Source organism: Triticum dicoccoides, chromosome 5A, assembly GCF_002162155.2.
Source record: "Triticum dicoccoides isolate Atlit2015 ecotype Zavitan chromosome 5A, WEW_v2.0, whole genome shotgun sequence".
Lineage (NCBI taxonomy): Eukaryota > Viridiplantae > Streptophyta > Magnoliopsida > Poales > Poaceae > Triticum > Triticum dicoccoides.
The window spans coordinates 216,239,484-216,260,088 of record NC_041388.1 but is presented as its reverse complement, the minus strand read 5'-3'; positions in this window follow the sequence as shown (position 1 = coordinate 216,260,088).

Sequence of the window (20,605 nt, the reverse complement as noted above, 5' to 3'; positions counted from 1 at the left end):
TAGTAGCAGGGAGCCAGTGCAATGGGCTTCTGGGCCTGGCATTACTCCTTTAAAGGTAGTATTGCTATGGCTAATTTTTGTTGGGTCTATCCCCATTTTGCGGACTGTGTCCTGATATATCAGGTTTAAACTACTTCCATCGTCCATCAGGACTCGTGTGAAGTGGTATCCATCAAATATCGGGTCTAACACCAAGGCAGCCCATCCTGCATGCCGGATACTTGCTGAGTAATCCCAATGATCAAAGGTGATCGATTTGGACGACCAGTGGCAGTACTCCATGGTGATAGGCCCTGGGGCATGTGTCTCTAGGAGTGCCGCTTTGTTTCTCCCCTTCATCACATGTAACACGTTTACTGTTTTGACTTCTGGTGGGAATTTCTTTTGTTCCCCAGTGCTTTGCTTGCGAGGCTCATCCTCGTCTTCTCTTGGTGTATCCTGCCCCTTGTGTTTGGCGTTGAGCTTGCCGGACTGCTTGAAGACCCAACATTCTCTATGGGTATGATTTGCAGGTTTATCGGGGGTGCTGTGGATCTGACATATTTTGTCCAGAATCTTGTTTAGGTTGGATAGTTCGTCCTGTTGCCTTTGGAGGGCAGCTTTTGCTGACCTGGCTGAGAGCTTCTGAATCCGGCGTTTACCGCCGTGCTCTTCGGGCTGTCTTCTTTATTCCGGCACTTGTTTTTGCTGCGTCATGGCTTCCCGTTTCCGTCCCTGACTTCGGATGTACTTGGGTCGCTGGTGCTGCATCGGGCTAACCAGCTGTCCTCGCCTGCGCAAAAGTGGGTCATGAGGCTTGTTAATGCTGCCATTGTTCTCGGCTTTTCTTGGCCGAGGTGTCTGGCAAGCCATTCGTCTCGAACGCTGTGCTTGAAAGCTGCTAAGGCTTCAGTGTCCGGACATTCGACTATTTGGTTCTTTTTAGTGAGAAACCTATTCCAAAGCTTTCGGCTCACTCTCCGGGCTGTTGAGTTATATGACTTAAATCGTCTGCATCCGGTGGTCGGACATAGGTCCCTTGAAAATTTGCACGAAAAGCGTCTTTGAGCTCTTCCCAGCTTCCAATGGAGTTTTCGGGGAGGCTTTTAAGCCAGTGCCGAGATGGCCCTTTGAGCTTGAGGGGTAAGTACTTAATGGCGTGGAGATCGTCTCCTCGAGCCATGTGGATATGGAGGATGTAGTCCTCAATCCAGACCCCAGGGTCTGTCGTTATGTCGTACGCCTCTATGTTTACGGGTTTGAATCCCTCTGGGAATTCATGATCCAGCACCTCATCAGTGAAACATAAGGGGTGTGCGGCACCCCTGTATTTGGGTGTACCGTGGTGTTCGGATTTTTGTTGTGTTGCATTGCATGCTGGAGCGCGCTTGCTTGGCCCGTAGATGGATCTGGTTGCGCCATCCTTTTGATGCGAGCCCTCACGTGGATCCCGTATTGGCTTGTGTGCAACGTCGTTTGCCGCTCTATGTTGGCCACGAGGTCGTCTACCCGACCGGATGGCTGTTTTGTTTTTTGATTGTGGGGGATCTAAGGCGTCCTCATCGAATTCAGGTAGCAGCTTTCGCTTCGGGTAGCTCTTTGTGTGGCGACTAGCGCCGTCCTTTGCTATAGTGTTGAGTACTTCACTCCATCTAATTCTGAGTGTCTTGTGCAGCCCTGAGCCTTTGCTTCTGCTTTTTCAGACTCCTCGCAGTGGCAACAAGCCTTTGATGGGTATTCTGTTGCTCCGGGTGCCTGTCCGGTGTGATGTCATCCGGACTGTTATCTTCACCGGAGTTGGGTTGTTCGGTTTGATTCTCCGTGTTGCCGTGGTCGGACGATGGTTCAATGTCGTGTTTGTCGTCCGCTGGCTCGCCCTGCTCTATCGCTGGGTCTATATGATCGTTGTTTCTGCCGAGGCGACATTTAGAGTGGCGCTTACGCCGCCGCTTTGAATGCTTCTCAAGGGAACGATCATTCGCTGCGTCCTTCTGTTCCTCGTCGTTGTTTTCTTTGGGTGTGTCCACCATGTATACATCATATGATGAAGTGGGCGTCCAGTGCCCTGTGGGCAGTGGTTCCTGTTCGTCTCCTGCATCATCATCCATACCGTCGATGTCTTCGGAGTCGAAGTCGAGCATGTCGGTCAAATTGTCGACAGTGGCTACTAAGTGGGTGGTGGGTGGGCGGCGAATTTCTTCGTCATCCGCATCCCAATCCTGTCGGACATAGTTCGGCCAGGGCTCTCCTGACAAGGAGAGAGACCTTAATGAGTTCAGTATGTCACCGAAGGGCGAGTGCTGAAAGATATCCGCGGAGGTGAACTCCATGATCAGCGCCCAGTCGGATTCGATAGGCACGGGCGCAGGCGGTTCAGAGTCCCTGGCCAGGGAAGAATCCGGTAGTTCGGCGTCACGGCTCCTGTGAAGGGTAAGGTCGACACTCGGCTCGATCGCCGTTGAGGATGCGGCCTCCGTGGTGGGGTCTATCCACCCGTCCATGGATGGCGCAATTGGCTCCGAATTGAGGGTCGGAACAGTTGCCGGTGCGATCTCCCGAACACTGTCCGATGGTAGAGCTAAATCATGCTCATCGTGACCATGTGGCGCACTCGGCAAGGGCTTGAATCCATCGAAGATCAAGTCTCCGCGGATATTGGCCGTGTAGTTTAAGCTTCCAAACCTGACCTGGTAGCTAGGGGCGTAACTCTCGATTTGCTCCAGATGGCCAAGCGAGTTGGCCTACAGTGCGAAGCTGCCGAATACAAAGATCTGTCCGGGGAGAAAAGTCTCACCCTGGACTGCATCGCTATCGATGGTTGAAGGAGCCATCAAGCCTAATGATGACAACACAGAGGAACTCTCAATGAAAGCAACAATGTCGGTGTCAAAACCGGCGGATCTCGGGTAGGGGGTCCCGAACTGTGCGTCTAGGCGGATGGTAATAGGAGGCAGGGGACACGATGTTTTACCCAGGTTCAGGCCCTCTTGATGGAGGTAATACCCTACATCCTGCTTGATTGTTCTTGATAATATGAGTAGTACAAGAGTTGATCTACCAAGAGATCGAAGAGGCTAAATCCTAGAAGCTAGCCTATGGTATGATTGGTGTTGTTCATCCTATGGACTAAACCCTCCGGTTTATATAGACACCGGAGGGGGCTAGGGTTACACAGAGTTGGTTACAAGGAAGGAGATCTACATATCCGTATTGCCAAGCTTGCCTTCCACGCCAAGGAGAGTCCCATCCGGACACGGGACGAAGTCTTCAATCTTGTATCTTCATAGTCCAACAGTCCGGCCAAAGGATATAGTCCGACTGTCCGGATACCCCCTAATCCAAGACTCCCTCAAGGGGACACATCAATAACTTTTAGATCTTCATCTTTATTATCATGGAAACTAGAAGAACACGCTTTTATAAAGCAATCTTTCTTAGCACGCATCCTAGCGGTTCTTTCTTTGCACTCATCAATGGAAATTCTCATGGCTTTGAGAGACTCATTGATATCATGCTTAGTAGGAATAGATCTAAGTTTCAAAGAATCAACATCAAGAGAAATTCTATCAACGTTCCTAGCCAACTCATCAATCTTAAGCAATTTTTCTTCAATCAAAGCATTGAAATTCTTTTCCGAGGTAATAAATTCTTTAATATTAGATTCAAAATCAGAGGGTATCTTATTAAAATTTCCATAAGAATTGTTGTAGGAATTACCATAATTATTAGAGGAAATACTAGGATACGGCCTAGGATTAAAGTTCCTCTATACAGGTTTTAAAAAAATTGGAGCTATTTTTTTACATTTTGTAGTGTGGCACGGCATCCGGTGCACCTAAGCGTCTGAAAAAAATGAGTTTGGGTCGGTGGCACACCCTGCGGCAAGATGCCCGTGTGGGCTTGTTCTATAACTAGCAAGATGCCCATGCATTGTAGGGAACATCAAGATGCATTTTTTTAACAAAACACCTGTTGTGATTGACTGTTGCGGGAGTAATCCCATGTGTAAAAACTAATCATATCTCAAGAATTTTATCAGAAAAATGGTATCTTTGGAACAAGTTTTCTCTACTACTGCTCCTTGCAGTGAGAGGTATGCAATGCATATGTCAGCAAACATGACATCTTGTCCATGGAAGTTGAACCACGATGACCATCACGTTTCTTGTTTCTACCACTTCCACACCCACACGCGATTCCCACGACGCCGCTCCAAACCACGACATGATGTCCCCCGACATGCGCCTCATCCCTCTCGGCCCCACCGCTCCTCTGCCTTTGTGTGCATGACATGCGGGCCGACTGAACTGCGGCGACCATCAACTTTCTACCACAGCCACACCCGATTGGATGCGGTTTGCCTGCTCCACTCCTTTGCTTCGATCCGTACTCCCGCACCATCGAATTTTCATCCAACGGCTGTGACACATTTTGTCCCGGGCATCAATCCTCAGCTGGAGTACTTCTATACTTCAGGTAGTACCCGCCGGTGTGGCCATCTACGCCTCGTAACGCCCCGACCCCTAGCTGTGGCACCCTCGCCACGACCACACCCCCACCGGCCGGTTCATGTCGAACGAGTGAGTCACGAACCAAGCCACCACCATGAGAATGACATGTGGGCCAGCCACATTTAAGGTCCACATGCCATTGACTCATAGGCCGGTGCACTAAGCCACTGAAGCTCGGTCCCGTGGGCCCCGAGAGGGAAATGTAACTCCTGTGGAAGGCCTTGTGGTGCTCCTGCGGTACGAGCTTGTGCCAAACCCGGAATTTGTTTCTTACTACTACCAATGTGCCGGCCCGTGCGTTGCAATGGATCCAAAGTATATCTATTTAGTGAAGTGCACTCTAAACACATTATCTATTTATTTTCCTCTAACCTTTCATAGCCATGCAACCAAGCCACATCATATTATTCATACTATGTTTACTGAAAAAAATCACCCAAAACAAGATATTCCCAGTTTTTGTTCCTACGATGTTGTGTCATGCACGTACCTAGTTGTATAGTGGTAGTACTAGTTGTAGTACAAACTTCGTACTAGTAGGAGTAGTAGTACGGAATACTCCTACTCTATCAATGAGGCCCATCTGACACCAAATTTCTTGGCTTCCGTGCTACAGTTAGATCTTCCCCTCATTTATGTTTTCCAACCCGACGACGGGCGGGGTGCGGTTTGCCAATAGTCGGTTTGCTCAACGGCGGTCCCACATGAAAGTGAAAATGCTAGGCAACACACCTTCCCTAGCTATGTGGCGTGTCGGACGGGCTGTGGAGTACTCCCGATTCCCGTGCGTGTGGGGGTGCGACGCGAACATGGAATGCCTTTCCTTTTACTAGCAATGTGCCCGTGCGTTGCAACGGATCCAAAGTAGTAGAATAGTAGTACTTGTTCACAAACTTGAAAGAAATCACTCTTGTTTTGATATACACATATACGACTAAAAATATATTACTTTCACTCAAAATATATTTCTCAGGCTGTTTTGATGAGATGAGGTAGGGATGTGGTTGCTTTCAAGATAATAAGGGGTTTCTGTAAATTGGAGCAGAGAAGTGGGCTATTGTTGCAAAAATGCCACAACTAACCTCACAGCCATTAGATGCCGATCTAATGGCCAGAATTGGCGGATGGCAGACACGCCACCATCACCAACTGAGTCTTTTATAGGAGCAGGAGTAGAGAAACATTTATAAACTGTAACATTTGGTTCTGCTCCTTGGCACGATCGATAGATACAAATAACAATTGGAAACACTACGGCGGGGCTATTTCCGCCAGATAAGCAGGGTACGTAGTAGCTAGGTTGGCGCATCATCGGTTTGGTCACATGCGGTCTGACATGTTCTAGTGTTTCTAGCAAGATGCCCGTTCGTTGCACGAAGTTGATGGAATAGGTAAGCACAACTTATAAGTTGACGGACGGAGTACTAGTTACAGTGATGCATATAATTAAGCAAAGGGATTGCACATGTCGGTATTGACTGGAACGAGAATGCAATAGCACAATAAGAATTAAGGCCACGATGATGCGATCACAGTGGTGGTTACAGGAGGCAAGAAGAAAGATGCATCCATCAACGTACGACCTCCTCCTCCTCAACTTAGTGCGCCGGGCCACTGACAGGCGGCTAAGGAGTGGCGGCTTTTGTGGCGAGGTCAAGGTGCTTCTCAGCAAACGCATCCAAGGCTTCCAGCTGGTTGAGGAAGGCCAATGTCGTAGCGTCCTCACTTGCCCTGTAGATACCTATGCACACGATTTACTCGTACACGTGGATGTGTAGGTCGACAAATTCTTGCAGGGCGAGGCGCCTCGCGGCGAGCGCGACCTGCAGGTGGACATTCTTCATGGCGTTGGTGGGCAGTCACAGGGCCACCAGTGCTTGAAAGAGGTTCCGTGCATGGAGGCCGATTAGGGTGGTAGGCAATGAGGAGCCCGAGCGCGTGGGCTGGAGGAGTACGGCGATGTCGTCCGCGAGCTTCTTGAGGACGGTGAACTTGTTGGTGGTGGCAACGATCATCTGGTCCAACTAAAAGTCGTAGTTGGTGCCGATGGTGGCCATCCACTAGCCGGTCGCCAACACCATCTGGAGACGATCCTCGGCGCCATGCCGCAGGCCGGCGTCGTGGACCATCTGGCACAGCCGCTGGCCGCTCACGCGCATCGCCGCCATTGGTCTGGAGGGAGCACTTTTGCACTTAGTGTAGGTTCTTAGCAAATGCTTAGGTGCGTACGATGTGGTAGATGCATTGGAATGGAGGGGTGCCTTTATATGAGTGCAAACCACGTTGCATTCACATCATGCTGCCTCTTTTCCCGGTCCTCCTCCCATTACTTCCCTCATGCATTCACGATGCTAATTGAAGGAGGATGCATCATTGGTCGTTCAACATTTCGGGAACCGCTACCCCCTCCTTCTTTTGCATTAAAGCCATATCAGGAACTGCATCACCCGCTGTCAAATCGAATAGTACTGCACCGCCCGCTGCATGCCCGGCTGAACATGCCTCCTCACCTCCATCAAACCGTTAAACCCGCATGCAAACCAATAAACCTACTCCGGCCACACGGCCGTTCATGAGCGGGCCGGAATTAAACGCAACGCCAGCCGAGCTCCTCCTGTCCGCCCTCAGTTTGAACGAGGCAAGACGCCGGCCAAGCTCCTACCATCCGCCCTCTATTTAAATGAGGCCAGACAGACAGCGGGCAAGAATCACACCCCTCTGCCGCTCCCCCATCTCCTCCTTCACCATTTTCTCTACTATTCCGATGGCTTCCGAGGAGCCATTCTCCCGTATACTACCCGACTGGGTGGCCCGCTGAGCCCTCCAGATACGGGCGAGGCCGCTCGGTGCTTCACCAACCTCGCTTGGCCTGACAGAGCCAGTTCCCGCCCCAAGCCGGCGCGTGGTTCATCAACTCGCCGCTCTAGTTCGGCTCGATGAGGAGTGGCGAGTTACTCCACACTGGCACGGTGGCGATCACGCCGGTATAGGTGTCGTCGTTGCCGCGTCGTACCGCGCCACCAGTGTCTGCGGTGGCTGTGCCTCCCGTGTTTGTGGGCGCGCCTCTCATGCCTGTGGCTGCACCTCCCACGCCTGCGGCAGCGCCATGCAGGCAGAGACAGAAGTCGGGTGCGTGGAGAGCGACGAGTCGGTGGCCAGCTTCTCCGTGTCCGCTGCCATCATCGAGGAGAAGTAGAACATGGGAGGCCGCCGCCACTTGGGTCCCATGAAGGCCACCGCCGAGGTGACGACTGTGCATTCAGGTGATTTCTTTGATGTTTCGTCTCTTCCGAGGACCTTCGTCGCCCCCGCAAGTGTGTGCCGGACAAGAGGAAGACAAAGGGATCCACGGGTGGCCATTTAGATTAGGTACTCCCTCTCCGGCTGGCAGGAAATATTTGTTCTAAGGATGGATGTCACGCCCCCGATTTGACCGTACACTAATCATACATGCAAACGTGTACGATCAACATTAGGGACTCACGGGAAGATATCACAACACAACTCTACAATTAAAATAAGTCATACAAGCATCATATTACAAGCCAGGGACCTCAAGGGCTCGAATACAAGAGCTCGATCATAGACGAGTCAGCGGAAGAAACAATATCTGAGTACAGACATAAGTTAAACAAGTTTGCCTTAAGAAGGCTAGCACAAACTGGGATACAGATCGAAAGAGGCGCAGGCCTCCTGCTTGGGATCCTCCTAAACTACTCCTGGTCATCGTCAGTGGGTTGCACGTAGTAGTAGGCACCTCCCGAGTAGTAGTAGTCGTCATCGATAGTGGCGTCTGGCTCCTGGGCTCCAACGTCTGGTCATAGCAATCGGGTATAGAAAGGGGGAAAAGAGGGAGCAAAGCAACCGTGAGTACTCATCCAATGTACTCGCAAGCAAGGAGCTACACTACATATGTATGCATTGGTATCAAATGGAATGAGGGTATCATATGTGGACTGAACTGCAGAATGCCGGAATAAGAGGGGGATAGCTAGTCCTGTCGAAGACTACGCTTGTGGCCACCTCCATCTTCCAGCATATAGAAGAGAGTAGATGGTAAACTCACCATGTAGCATCGCATAGCATAAACCTAACCGATGATCCTCCCCTTGTCGCCCTGTGAGAGAGCGACCACCGGTTGTATCTGGCAGTTGGAATGGTGTGTTTTATTAAGTATCCGGTTCTAGTTGTCATAAGGTCAAGGTACAACTCCGGGTCGTCCTTTTACCGAGGGACACAGCTATTCGAATAGATCAACTTCCCTGCAGGGGTGCACCACATAACCCAACACACTCGATCCCCTTTGTCCGGACACACTTTTCTGGGTCATGCCCGGCCTCGGAAGATCAACACGTCGCAGCCCTACCTAGGCACAACAGAGAGGTCAGCACGCCGGTCTAAATCCTATGGCGCAGGGGTCTGGGACCATGGCCCATTGCACACCCGCACGTTGCGTACGTGGCCGGTGAGCAGACCTAGAAACCTCCATTACAAAGGAAGTTGTGTTACGCGGTCCAACCCAGCGCGCGCCGCTCGGTCGCTGACATCAGGAAGGCTTCGGCTGATACCATGACGTCGAGTGCCCATAACTTTCCCCGCGTAGATGGTTAGTGCATATAGGCCAGTAGCTAGACTCAGATCAAATACCAAGATCTCGTTAAGCGTGTTATGTATCTGCGAATGCAGACCAGGGCCTGGCCCACCTCTCTCCTAGGTGGTCTCAACCTGCCCTGTCGCTCCGCCTCAAAGTAACAATCGGGGGCCGTCGGGAACCCAGGCCCACCTCTACCGGGATGGAGCCACCTGCCCCTTTAGCCCCCATCTCTGAACAGTATCATAAGTAATGTAACAGTATAAGTATATATCATATGCCTGTGATCACCTCCCAAAGTGATCACGGCCCAGTAGTATAGCATGGCACACGGACAAGAGTGTAGGGCCACTAATGATAATCTAGCATCCTATACTAAGCATTTAGGATTGCATGTAAGGTATCAACAGCTGGAGCAACAATGACAGGCTATGCATCAGAATAGGATTAACGGAAAGCAGTAACATGCTACACTACTCTAATGCAAGAAGTAGAGAAGAATAGGCGATATTTGGTGATCAAGGGGGGGGGGGTTGCCTGGTTGCTCTGGCAAGAGAGAGGGGTCATCAACGTTGTAGTCGTACTGGGTAGCAGCAGCGTCGATCTCGATGTCTAGCGAGAGAAGAGGGGGAAGAAACAATAAATATAATGCAAACAAATGCATGATGATGCATGACATGACAAAGCGTGATGCTAGGTCTGCCCTAACGCGGTAAGTGGTGGTACCGGTGAAGGGCGGAAACATCTGGGAAAATATCCCCGGTGTTTCGCGTTTTCGGATAGACGAACTGGAGGGGGAAAGTTGCGTGTTCGGTATGCTAGGGATGCGTGGCGGACGAATGAGCTGTGTATCCGGATTTGTCTCGTCGTTCTGAGCAACTTTCATGTAGAAAGTATTTTCATCCGAGCTACGGTTTATTTTCTATGATTTATCAAAGTTTTATGCATTTTTTAAAATTTATTTTATTATTTAAATCGAACATTATCCAGAACAATGAAAGGTGATGTCAGCATGACGTCAGCAGGGTCAACAGTCAACTTAGACCGAGTTAACTGGTCAAAGGGGCAGTGGGGCCCAATTGTCATTGACTGAACTAGTTAAGCAGGTTTAATTAAACTAATCTAGTTTGTTAGGCTAATTAAGTAAGTTTAATGAATTTATTTATTTATTTATTTTTTAAGCCTTTTTATTTTTTTAAAGGGCTGGGGGCCCCACTGGGCAGTGGCCCAAAGGCCAAGCCATAGGGGCGGTTAGCGGGCACCGAGCGGTGGGCGCGAGCGCTCGAGTAGGTGAACCCGGGTCCCAGGTGGAGGTCGCCGGGGCGAGGCTGTGGCCTGAACGAGGCTCGCCGGCCGGCCGCGGCGGGCGAAGGCGGACGCAGGGATGGGCCGCCGCCAGCGGGCAGAGGCGGGGCGGGACGGACAGCGGGCGCGGTCGGGCGGAGCCGGCACCAGTTAGTGCGCGGGACAGCGGCGCTTGGCGCGAGGCCAACACGGGCTAGCCGGAGCAGCAAGCGGCGGCGGGCGCAACCCCGCATGGGCGGGCGCGCGTGGGTGCATGGCAGGGCTGCGGCAGGGGGTGCATGAGTCGTTCACCGCGGGCGCGCTGGTGTGAGGCACGGGCGGCGGTGAGCGCACGCGCCACGGGGAGGGGAAGCGCGAGCGCGCGCGAGCGTGGCGCATGGCCAGGACAAAGCGGGGCGGCAGTGAGCGCGGACGGGCGCCGGCGAGATGCGAACGTACGTCGGGGGCAGAAGGGGAGTGGGAGCGCAGCTCATAGCGTTTCCGAGGAGCGAGGGGTCGGTGATGCCTGGTGTAGGCCATTGGGGAGGAGGTCGGGGAGGTGACGTGGGTGGTGCCGGGGATGGAGAACGACGTCGGTGTCAGGGCTCTCGGGCGCTACGTCTCCGGTGATGGTGGCTGGAGCCAGACGCGGGGTACGGGAAGTGACGAGCCGGTCTGGCGGGAAGGTGGTGGCGGGACGAGGCGGCGACGTCGGGGGCTGGCGCTGCGGCGACGGCGGGCCCCCGAGTGCCCCAATCCAGAATCGGGAGGGGGAAGGAGAGAGACGTGGGGTGGGGATCATGGGAAGTGGGGACTGGGTGGTTAGGGTTACGGGGTGTGGGAGGTAAGGTAGGCCCTAGGTTGGGCCGGCCTGGTGGGCGGGCCAGCTGGGCCACGGTCGGCCCAGTGTTTAGTTATGTTTGTTTTTCTTGTTCTTTTTCTTTTCTTTTTATTTATTTTTTTCTACTTATTTTAGCTGCCAGGTGAATTTTGTTAATTATGGAACTTTGCACATAATTCCTAGCCAACACTATGAGGTTGCGCGAAAAAGTTGAGGCCAATTGGAACTGTTCTAATTTATAGTTGAATTAAAATGCTCTTATTTAATCTTGTTATTCCACTAAATGAATTCCAGGGGCAATTAGGGAAACCAAATGAGGTTGGTTCCAACATGTCCATTACTTAGTGAATATTTGCAACTCATCGAACATTTTTATTTGATAGTTTAAAGAAATACTAATTTGACTTGTTATTTGTATTTGAATTTGATCTCAGTTTGAAACAAGTGAGGTTTAGCAAAAGTTTAATTATGATGACCTGGCATGATTAGCAAGGGTTTACTATAGCTTAACTATCGGGGTGTCACAATTCTCCTCCACTACAAGAAATCTCGTCCCGAGATTTAGGAGGGGAGTAAGGGGGGAGGGATTGGGTTACGAAAATCTAATGGATCTTCTCGGTCTTGGTTGCTCTTCTCGAACAGGTCGATCCATTACATTGACGTCTTCATTTCTCTGCTCCAGGTCATCATGGTGAAGTCGTCCTTTTCTTCGGGAACTCCAACGTACTTACGAATAGGTAAGGGGCAGCTCAGCTACGACATAATGCTTTTGAGGGAAACAATCTGGGGTTAACCTATGAAATGAGCATAAGATTAACTCTCGAGTTGAACATATAAAGTACATCGAGAGTAAGGTATGAAGGTACAATAAGAGGTTCCAAACAGATAGATATTTGCTCAAAGTCTGAACCATAGTGAGAAAGGGTTCAGAGCAGCGAAAGTATTGCGTCTGATACCAGAATGGAGCACTAGGAAGGTGGCTTGCGAATTACCTATGAAACCAAGAGCAAGTGATAACTTTGTTAACAAGATGTATAGGAGAGTCAGGTTTCGATCCTGTGGAACTGTGGGTTATGGGCCCACCATGTGGTTAAAAGTAGGAAGGTCGGTGACATCTTGCACGATCATGTAAGCAAGGCATGTCACAGGATATTCTGTCGGTCATGTCGGCAACACATCAGTACCAAGGGCGAGGGACGAAGAGAACCATCTTCTTGCTTGTTGAACGAGGCAGACCAGTAGGCAAGATTCTGGTCCGTCGATGGTTACCGGAATGCCATCAACGAAAGTAACAGGGTCTTTCTAACAGAGTGGTACAACAAGGTGTTTAGATAAGCAGGGATATATTACTGCTTATACAATATAGATCACAAGAAGGTTTAAACAAACCAATGGAAAGGGAAAGTGATTATTAGGTTTAAACAGAACAATGGAAAGGAAAATGTGTTTAAACACATATTTCAAGGGTATATTCTTCCCAAGGACAAGCAGAACATATTATCCATGACAGGATATAATGTAGAAAACTCTTTAGGTAAGGGGAGACAAATTTCATGACATTAACCATACAACGGTGTTTGGAAAATAGAGCAAGATACATTTAGCACGGTGCTTCAAATGTTCTTGTTGAAAATCAGAGTACCATAGACATGCTTCAAGATAGCATTGCATGGTCTTCAATCAAAGGTCAAACTCTGGATACATGAAGGGATTCATCATTAAGCCAAGGAGAGGATGAGGAGGTGGCTGATGGACTCAGCGATAATACAATGAGGTATCCACAAAGATGGATTTCCACAGTTATGTGAACAAGGAGATAAGATTTGTCGGATCAAATGATATAATGATGTATGCTCAAGGAAAAACATACACAATTAAACATTAGTGGAAAAGGGTGCCCAAAGTAGGGCCTTAGGTAGCATGATCAAATGTTAGAATGGTGATTCAGTGATCAATAGTATAAGAATGAACGTTCGACCATTAACTTCAAAGACATAGGGTTGCTAGAAGGGCAGAATCCAATCAGCACCGTTCAACTGTTGGTATCCTAGTTAGATCCAACACGGGGACCAAGAAAGAAAGGTGATGGTGATAAGTATTACCTGTATCAAGAATTCTTAGGAGGTGGTGAAATTCTCACGACATTCTTGACATAAAAGATGGTAATACTCCAAGGTATCAAAGAATAATTGCTGGATAGCACAGGTCTCCAGGTATAACACCAAACACAAACAAGTTTGTGTTGGAGGGAAAGCAATAATGTTGTCGGTGATAACACAAATCATCGAGGGACAAGGATGGTTACTTGTCATCATCCATTTGGTTGATATTCTGGAAGGAATCAAAATGTTGTTTGACGACCACGACAAATTTTGTCGAGAGGCTCCACGAAGATCTAATCAATCGGTGATAACATCAAGTCAAAGGAATGATGAAGCGAAAGGTTATTGGAACCATGGGTATGACACAAACTCGAAATCAAGTTTGTTGTTCAGGGAGAAATGATATGACGAGGAAGACCGACGTAAGATTAGATCACCGTCGAAATTTGTGCTCCGGGAAAAAGGACCAGGTAGCACAGTTAAAATTTTAGCACAATAATGATATAGCTGGTCAGGCTAGGAATGACTTGAAGGATTATTAAACTCACAAGCAATGAAAATTACTTAGAGTTATTGAATCGGAGTGTGGACTCGGTTCAGTTATCGGTGTCCTTGAGTGTTTAATAACTCAGAGCCCATGAAAAATTGTAATTAGTGATAATGTAGTACTTGATGAAGAACTCATAGGAAGTTATGCAGTTCCAAGATAATCTCGAGATACCAGGGGGTAATACTCAAACACAGATCAAAGTAGAGGTTGGACTGGGGTATTGCTTTGCAGAAGACAAGTACTTCAACTTGTCCGAGGAATGGGATCCAAGAAGAACATATGGTCGGAACCACGATTGCAAAGGATCAATTCACCGATACCAAAGGATATTATATCAAGGAGTTAGTTATTATTACAAGAAGCTACCATGATAGGATCTACATTGTGTCCATGGGCATGAACACAAAGTTCAAGGTCGACTCCCACTTCTCCAATGCATAACCTTTCATTCACTGCTCTAGTTAAAAATGATTTCAGTGTCAAAACCTACCTGGTGAATTACCAGAGGTGTATGACCCGTGAAAACTTTCGGGTTCACACAGATTAAGAAAGGCATAGGTTCAACCCGTCAGGGTATCGTGGAAACATATACCACAAACTTCAATCGTAGATACCACCAGCTCGAAAATAGAGCATGGTTGAGAAAACAGAGGATACAATTTACGAAAAGCATTATGTATCCGAGGAAAGGCTCACAAGGTTATTGAATAAGGAGGACACTGTCGAATAATAATCCAATAAAGGATCCGACGGTCCATAGCGGAGCTGATGTGAGCATCGGCACACAATCAGTTGAAGAAAGGATGCAAGGGCATCAGATTATAGAACCCTGAATGATTCGATGCTTAGATATCAAAGGAATTATGATTTCCAAATAGAAGGATCAGAAGCAGACGCTCTGATCAAGGGTGGATAAGTTCAATAGACCTAAGGGTACAATTGACGGCAAACAGATTGGACGAGAACAAGCTCATGTTCAAAAATGATGTCTGAGTCAGAAAGATAATTTGAAAGGATCAACTGATGGATGCATGCATTCGCACTCATGTTGAATCAATAGGATCAAAATGACGGTGTCTAAGGATACTGACGAATATTGCCAGACATATGGAAAGCATCCATAATGCAAGCAGACAAGTATTGCAGAGCAATAAGCTACTAAGGATTTTTGGAGGATCGAATACTATTTCGAAGACCATTGTGAAACACATGAACAACTGGGGGATAAGCGGATACTCGATAAGTGCGAGAATTATCCATAGGGGTATTCAGGTGACAAGGAACTGCAAGGCAGTAGGCACAAAGTATACTCGGAATAATAGAGACAATTTCGGGGTATCTTGTAATAACGAGATCAACTGGGAATAAAAGTAAGCACGACAGGTCCAAATACTTATCCATAGGGATATTTCGGTGGTAGGGAATTGCAAAAGCAATGGCACAAAGTTTCGGGAGAACATCGGAGAGTATTGTCAGAATCTTCTGTTGAAGCGTTCGATCATCTGTATTAAAGGGGCTCTCCGGCAGGAAGTGGTAACAAGAACCTAGAGTTAGATTTTAGCAAAATCATTTAACCCGAATAGAAGAGAGATCAGAATCCCAGAGTATAGACGAGGAATAAAAGATCCTAATACCACCCAATGGCGATGTGGGCCCGTAAGGCACACAACCATGTTAGTAAAAGTTTTGTAATGCCTAGACTCAACTTCGGCCAAGGAGTTTGGAAGGGGGATTCCTACAGGCAGTCGGCTCTGATACCAACTTGTGACACCCCCGATTTGACCGTACACTAATTATACACGCAAACGTGTATGATCAAGATCAGGGACTCACGGGAAGATATCACAACACAACTCTACAATTGAAATAAGTCATACAAGCATCATATTACAAGCCAGGGGCCTCGAGGGCTCGAATACAAGAGCTCGATCATAGACGAGTCAGCGGAAGCAACAATATCTGAGTACAGACATAAGTTAAACAAGTTTGCCTTAAGAAGGCTAGCACAAACTGGGATACAGATCGAAAGAGGCGCAAGCCTCCTGCTTGGGATCCTCCTAAACTACTCCTGGTCGTCGTCAGCGGGCTGCACGTAGTAGTAGGCACCTCCCGAGTAGTAGTAGTCATCATCGACAGTGGCGTCTGGCTCCTAGGCTCCAACGTCTGGTCGCAGCAATCGGGCATAGAAAGGGGGAAAAGAGGGAGCAAAGAAACTGTGAGTACTCATCCAAAGTACTCGCAAGCAAGGAGCTACACTACATATGTATGCATTGGTATCAAATGGAATGAGGGTATCATATGTGGACTGAACTGCAGAATGCCAGAATAAGAGGGGGATAGCTAGTCATGTCGAAGACTATGCTTCTGGCCACCTCCATCTTGCAGCATATAGAAGAGAGTAGATTGTAAACTCACCAAGTAGCATCGCATAGTATAAACCTAACCGATGATCCTCCCCTCGTCACCCTATGAGAGAGCAACCACCGGTTGTATCTGGCACTTGGAAGGGTGTGTTTTATTAAGTATCCGGTTCTAGTTGTCATAAGGTCAAGGTACAACTCCGGGTCGTCCTTTTACCGAGGGACACGGCTATTCGAATAGATCAACTTCCCTGTAGGGGTGCACCACATAACCCAACACGCTCGATCCCCTTTGTCCGGACACACTTTTCTGGGTCATGCCCGGCCTCGGAAGATCAACACGTCGCAACCCTACCTAGGCACAACAGAGAGGTCAGCATGCCGGTCTAAATCCTATGGCGCAGGGGTCTGGGCCCATCGCCCATTGCACACCCGCACGTTGCGTACATGGCCGGTGAGCAGACCTAGCAACCTCCATTACAAAGGAAGTTGCGTTATGCGGTCCAACCCAGCGCGCGCCGCTCGGTCGCTGACATCACGAAGGCTTCGGCTGATACCACGATGTCGAGTGCCCATAACTGTCCCCGCATAGATGGTTAGTGCGTATAGGCCAGTAGCCAGACTCAGATCAAATACCAAGATCTCGTTAAGCATGTTATGTATTCGCGAACGCCGACCAGGTCCAGGCCCACCTCTCTCCTAGGTGGTCTCAACCTGCCCTGTCGCTCCACCTCAAAGTAACAGTCGGGGGCCGTTGGGAACCCAGGCCCACCTCTACCGGGATGGAGCCACCTGCCCCTTCAGCCCCCATCTCCAAACAGTATCATAAGTAATGTAACAGTATAAGTATATATCATATGCCCTTGATCACCTCCTGAAGTGATCACGGCCCAGTAGTATAGCATGGCAGACGGACAAGAGTTTAGGGCCACTGATGATAATCTAGCATCCTATACTAAGCATTTAGGATTGCTTGTAAGGTATCAACAGCTGGAGCAACAATGACAGGCTATGCATCAGAATAGGATTAACGGAAAGCAGTAACATGCTACACTACTCTAATGCAAGCAATAGAGAAGAATAGGCGATATCTGGTGATCAAGGGGGGGGGGGCTTGCCTGGTTGCTCTGGCAAGAGAGAGGGGTCATCAACGCCGTAGTCGTACTGGGTAGCAGTGGCGTCGGTCTTGGTGTCTAGCGAGAGAAGAGGGGGAAGAAACAATAAATATAATGCAAACAAATGCATGACGATGCATGACATGGCAAAGCGTGATGCTAGGTGTGCCCTAACGCGGTAAGAGGTGGTACCGGTGAAGGGAGGAAACATCCGGGAAAATATCCCCGGTGTTTCACGTTTTTGGATAGACGAACCGGAGGGGGAAAGTTGCATGTTCGGTATGCTAGGGATGCATGGCGGACGAACAGCACGCATATCCGGATTTGTCTTGTCGTTCTGAGCAACTTTCATGTAGAAAGTATTTTCATCCGAGCTACGGTTTATTTTCTATGATTTATCAATGTTTTATGCATTTTTAAAAAATTATTTTATTATTTAAATCGAACATTATCCAGAACAGTGAAAGGTGATGTCAGCATGACGTCGGCAGGGTCAACAGTCAACTTAGACCGAGTTGACTGGTCAAAGGGGCAGTGGGGCCCAATTGTCATTGACTGAACTAGTTAAGCAGGTTTGATTAAACTAATCTAGTTTATTCGGCTAATTAAGTAAGTTTAATTAATTTATTTAGTTATTTATTTTTTAAGCCTTTTCATTTTTTTAAAGGGCTGGGGCCCCACTGGGCAGTGGCCCAAAGGCCAAGCCACAGGGGCGGTTAGCGGGCACCGAGCGCTGGGCGAGAGCGCTCGAGTAGGTGAACCCGGGGCCTAGGTGGAGGTCGCCGGGGCGAGGCCGTGGCCTCGACGAGGCTCGCCGGCCGGCCGCGGCGGGCGAAGGCGGACGCAAGGATGGGCTGCCGCCAGCGGGAGAGGCGGGGCGGGACGGACGGTGGGCGCGGTCGGGCGGAGCCGTCGCCGGTTAGTGCGCGGGACAGCAGCGCCACGCGCGAGGCCAGCACGGGCCGGCCGGAGCAGCAAGCGGCGGCGGGCGCAGCCCCGCGTGGGCGGGCACGCGTGGGTGCACGGCAGGGCGGCGGCAGGGGCGCATGAGGCGCTCACCGCGGGCGCGCGAGTGTGAGGCGTGGGTGGCGGTGAGCGCACGCGCCGCGGGGAGGGGGAGCGAGAGCACGCGCGAGCGTGGCGCATGGCTAGGACAAAGCGGTGCGGCGGTGAGCGCGGACGGGCGCCGGCGAGATGCGAACGTACGTCGGGGGCAGAAGGGGAGGGGGAGCGCAACTCAGAGCGTTGCCGAGGAGCGAGGGGTCTGTCGGGACCCCGATCCTAAGTCACACCGATCTAGCATGTAACAGTTCATATCACTTTGCGGCCTCACACATGGTATTCCCACGGGTGCCACCTTACCTGTCCCGGGACCGTTTGCGCCTTTTGGCTCACGTATATGATAGTGTCACTAGCATCCATATGACAGAGAACCCGGGCCGACATGACTAGTCGTGAACCCAAAGTGGCACTAACCTACAGGGACAGGCATACATGAATCAACCACGAACATGTCGGTCAACAGCATATGAATCCGAGTTGTAGCACTGGGCTCACAGGACTCCGGGAACCCGGGCTGTAGCAGGCTAGGCAGGACTCCGGATGTCACCGCGTGACATTTCCCCGAAGGGACAGACACAGGAACGAAGTGAATCACATGCCGGCCAGTCAAGTGTTCCGGAGCAGTAGTGCTGGGCTAGCAGGACTCCGGTGAACCGGGCTGTAGCGGACTACTATGGCTCATGGAAGCACAAGACTACATTTCCCCATAAAAGAGGCTATCAGAGGTAAACAACTAGGTTGTCGGATCCCACACATAGCAATACACGTTACACGTACGCATAACATGCAATTATGTGTTGTACAACATGGCATCACAACATAACTCAAACTCATATAGATAAAGGCCCAGAAGAGCCACATAGCATTCAATACAAACAGGGGTCTCATGACCCATCATTCAGAGCATACAAGCAACAGAAGCATTACATGTCTGAGATCAGACAACTACAAAAGGAAAAGACTAAGAAGCCTGACTAAACATGACCCTCCCGAGGGTACAAGATCGTAGCTGGGATACAAGCTACTCGTGGAAGTCACTAAGGTAACCAACTGCAAAACATAAATAAGCAAACGTGAGTACAAAGGTACTCAGCAAGTCTTACATCAGAACTATCTACATATGCAACATTATCAACCAAGGGGATGGTGGAGTTTTAACAGCAGCAAGCCAGCTTTGACTTAGTGGCTAGCCTATACTACGAGTATCAGAAACTTCTTTGAAGGGAGAAGACGCACACGAGTCCACATATTCACCATATCAATACTCCACTATGGATCCGTTCCCGTCTCCCTACGAGAAGGCCATCCATAGCACTCACGCTTATCTTGCGGATTTTAGAGTATCCACTTCAAGTTGTCTATGTACTACATAAGTCCTCCAAGTTTCCATATCCGAGGAAAACGGCTATTCGAATAGATAATATTGACCCTGCAGGGGTGTACTTCTTCACACACGCTCTCGCCACTTATAGCCCTGTACACGTCATGTACCTCGGCAACCTTCAAGCGGAAGCCGGGCGAGGGTGTCGGCCACGACCTGACTAACCACACAAGTCTCTCGTCTAGGTTTATCGCCTATTCGGGTTCCATCCGCAAGGAGATCCGGCCGGGGTGTCGCTCACGGCCCCAAACGATGTGTGCAGGGTTCCCAAGCCCACCATCCGGGTGCCACTTGGTACACCATGCCACGGTGCCTAGTCTGTCCCAAGCCCGTCCCGTCGGACACCACCTGGTAGACAAGTAGCACTACCTACAAACGCCAGAACTAGTTGCAACTCCTGGACAGAGATCAAGTGGATTAATAAGCCGAGAGGGGCCGGATAACCGGAACCCAATGCGTGGTAGTAACTGGACTTGGATAACATACACAAAACTCAGTGCTTAGGGACGGTTCCAATGAGACAACCCACCATGTACTCCTACATGGCCTCTCATCGCTACCTTTACCAAAACGTGTTCACACACTTAGCCTTTACCGGTAGGAAATGTTCACCACTTCGATTCCTTCCCGGTGAATCAGACCTGACACAACTCTAAGCATAGCTGGCATAAAGAAATCAAGCATGGATGAGTAGGCACATCAAGGCTCAAGCAACTCCTACTCATGCTAGTGGGTTTCAACTATTTACTGTGGCAATGACAGGTTATGCAGAGGAATGAGTTCAACTACCGCAGCAGAAAGTAGCAGTTTGAATCGTTCTTGTCCTAAT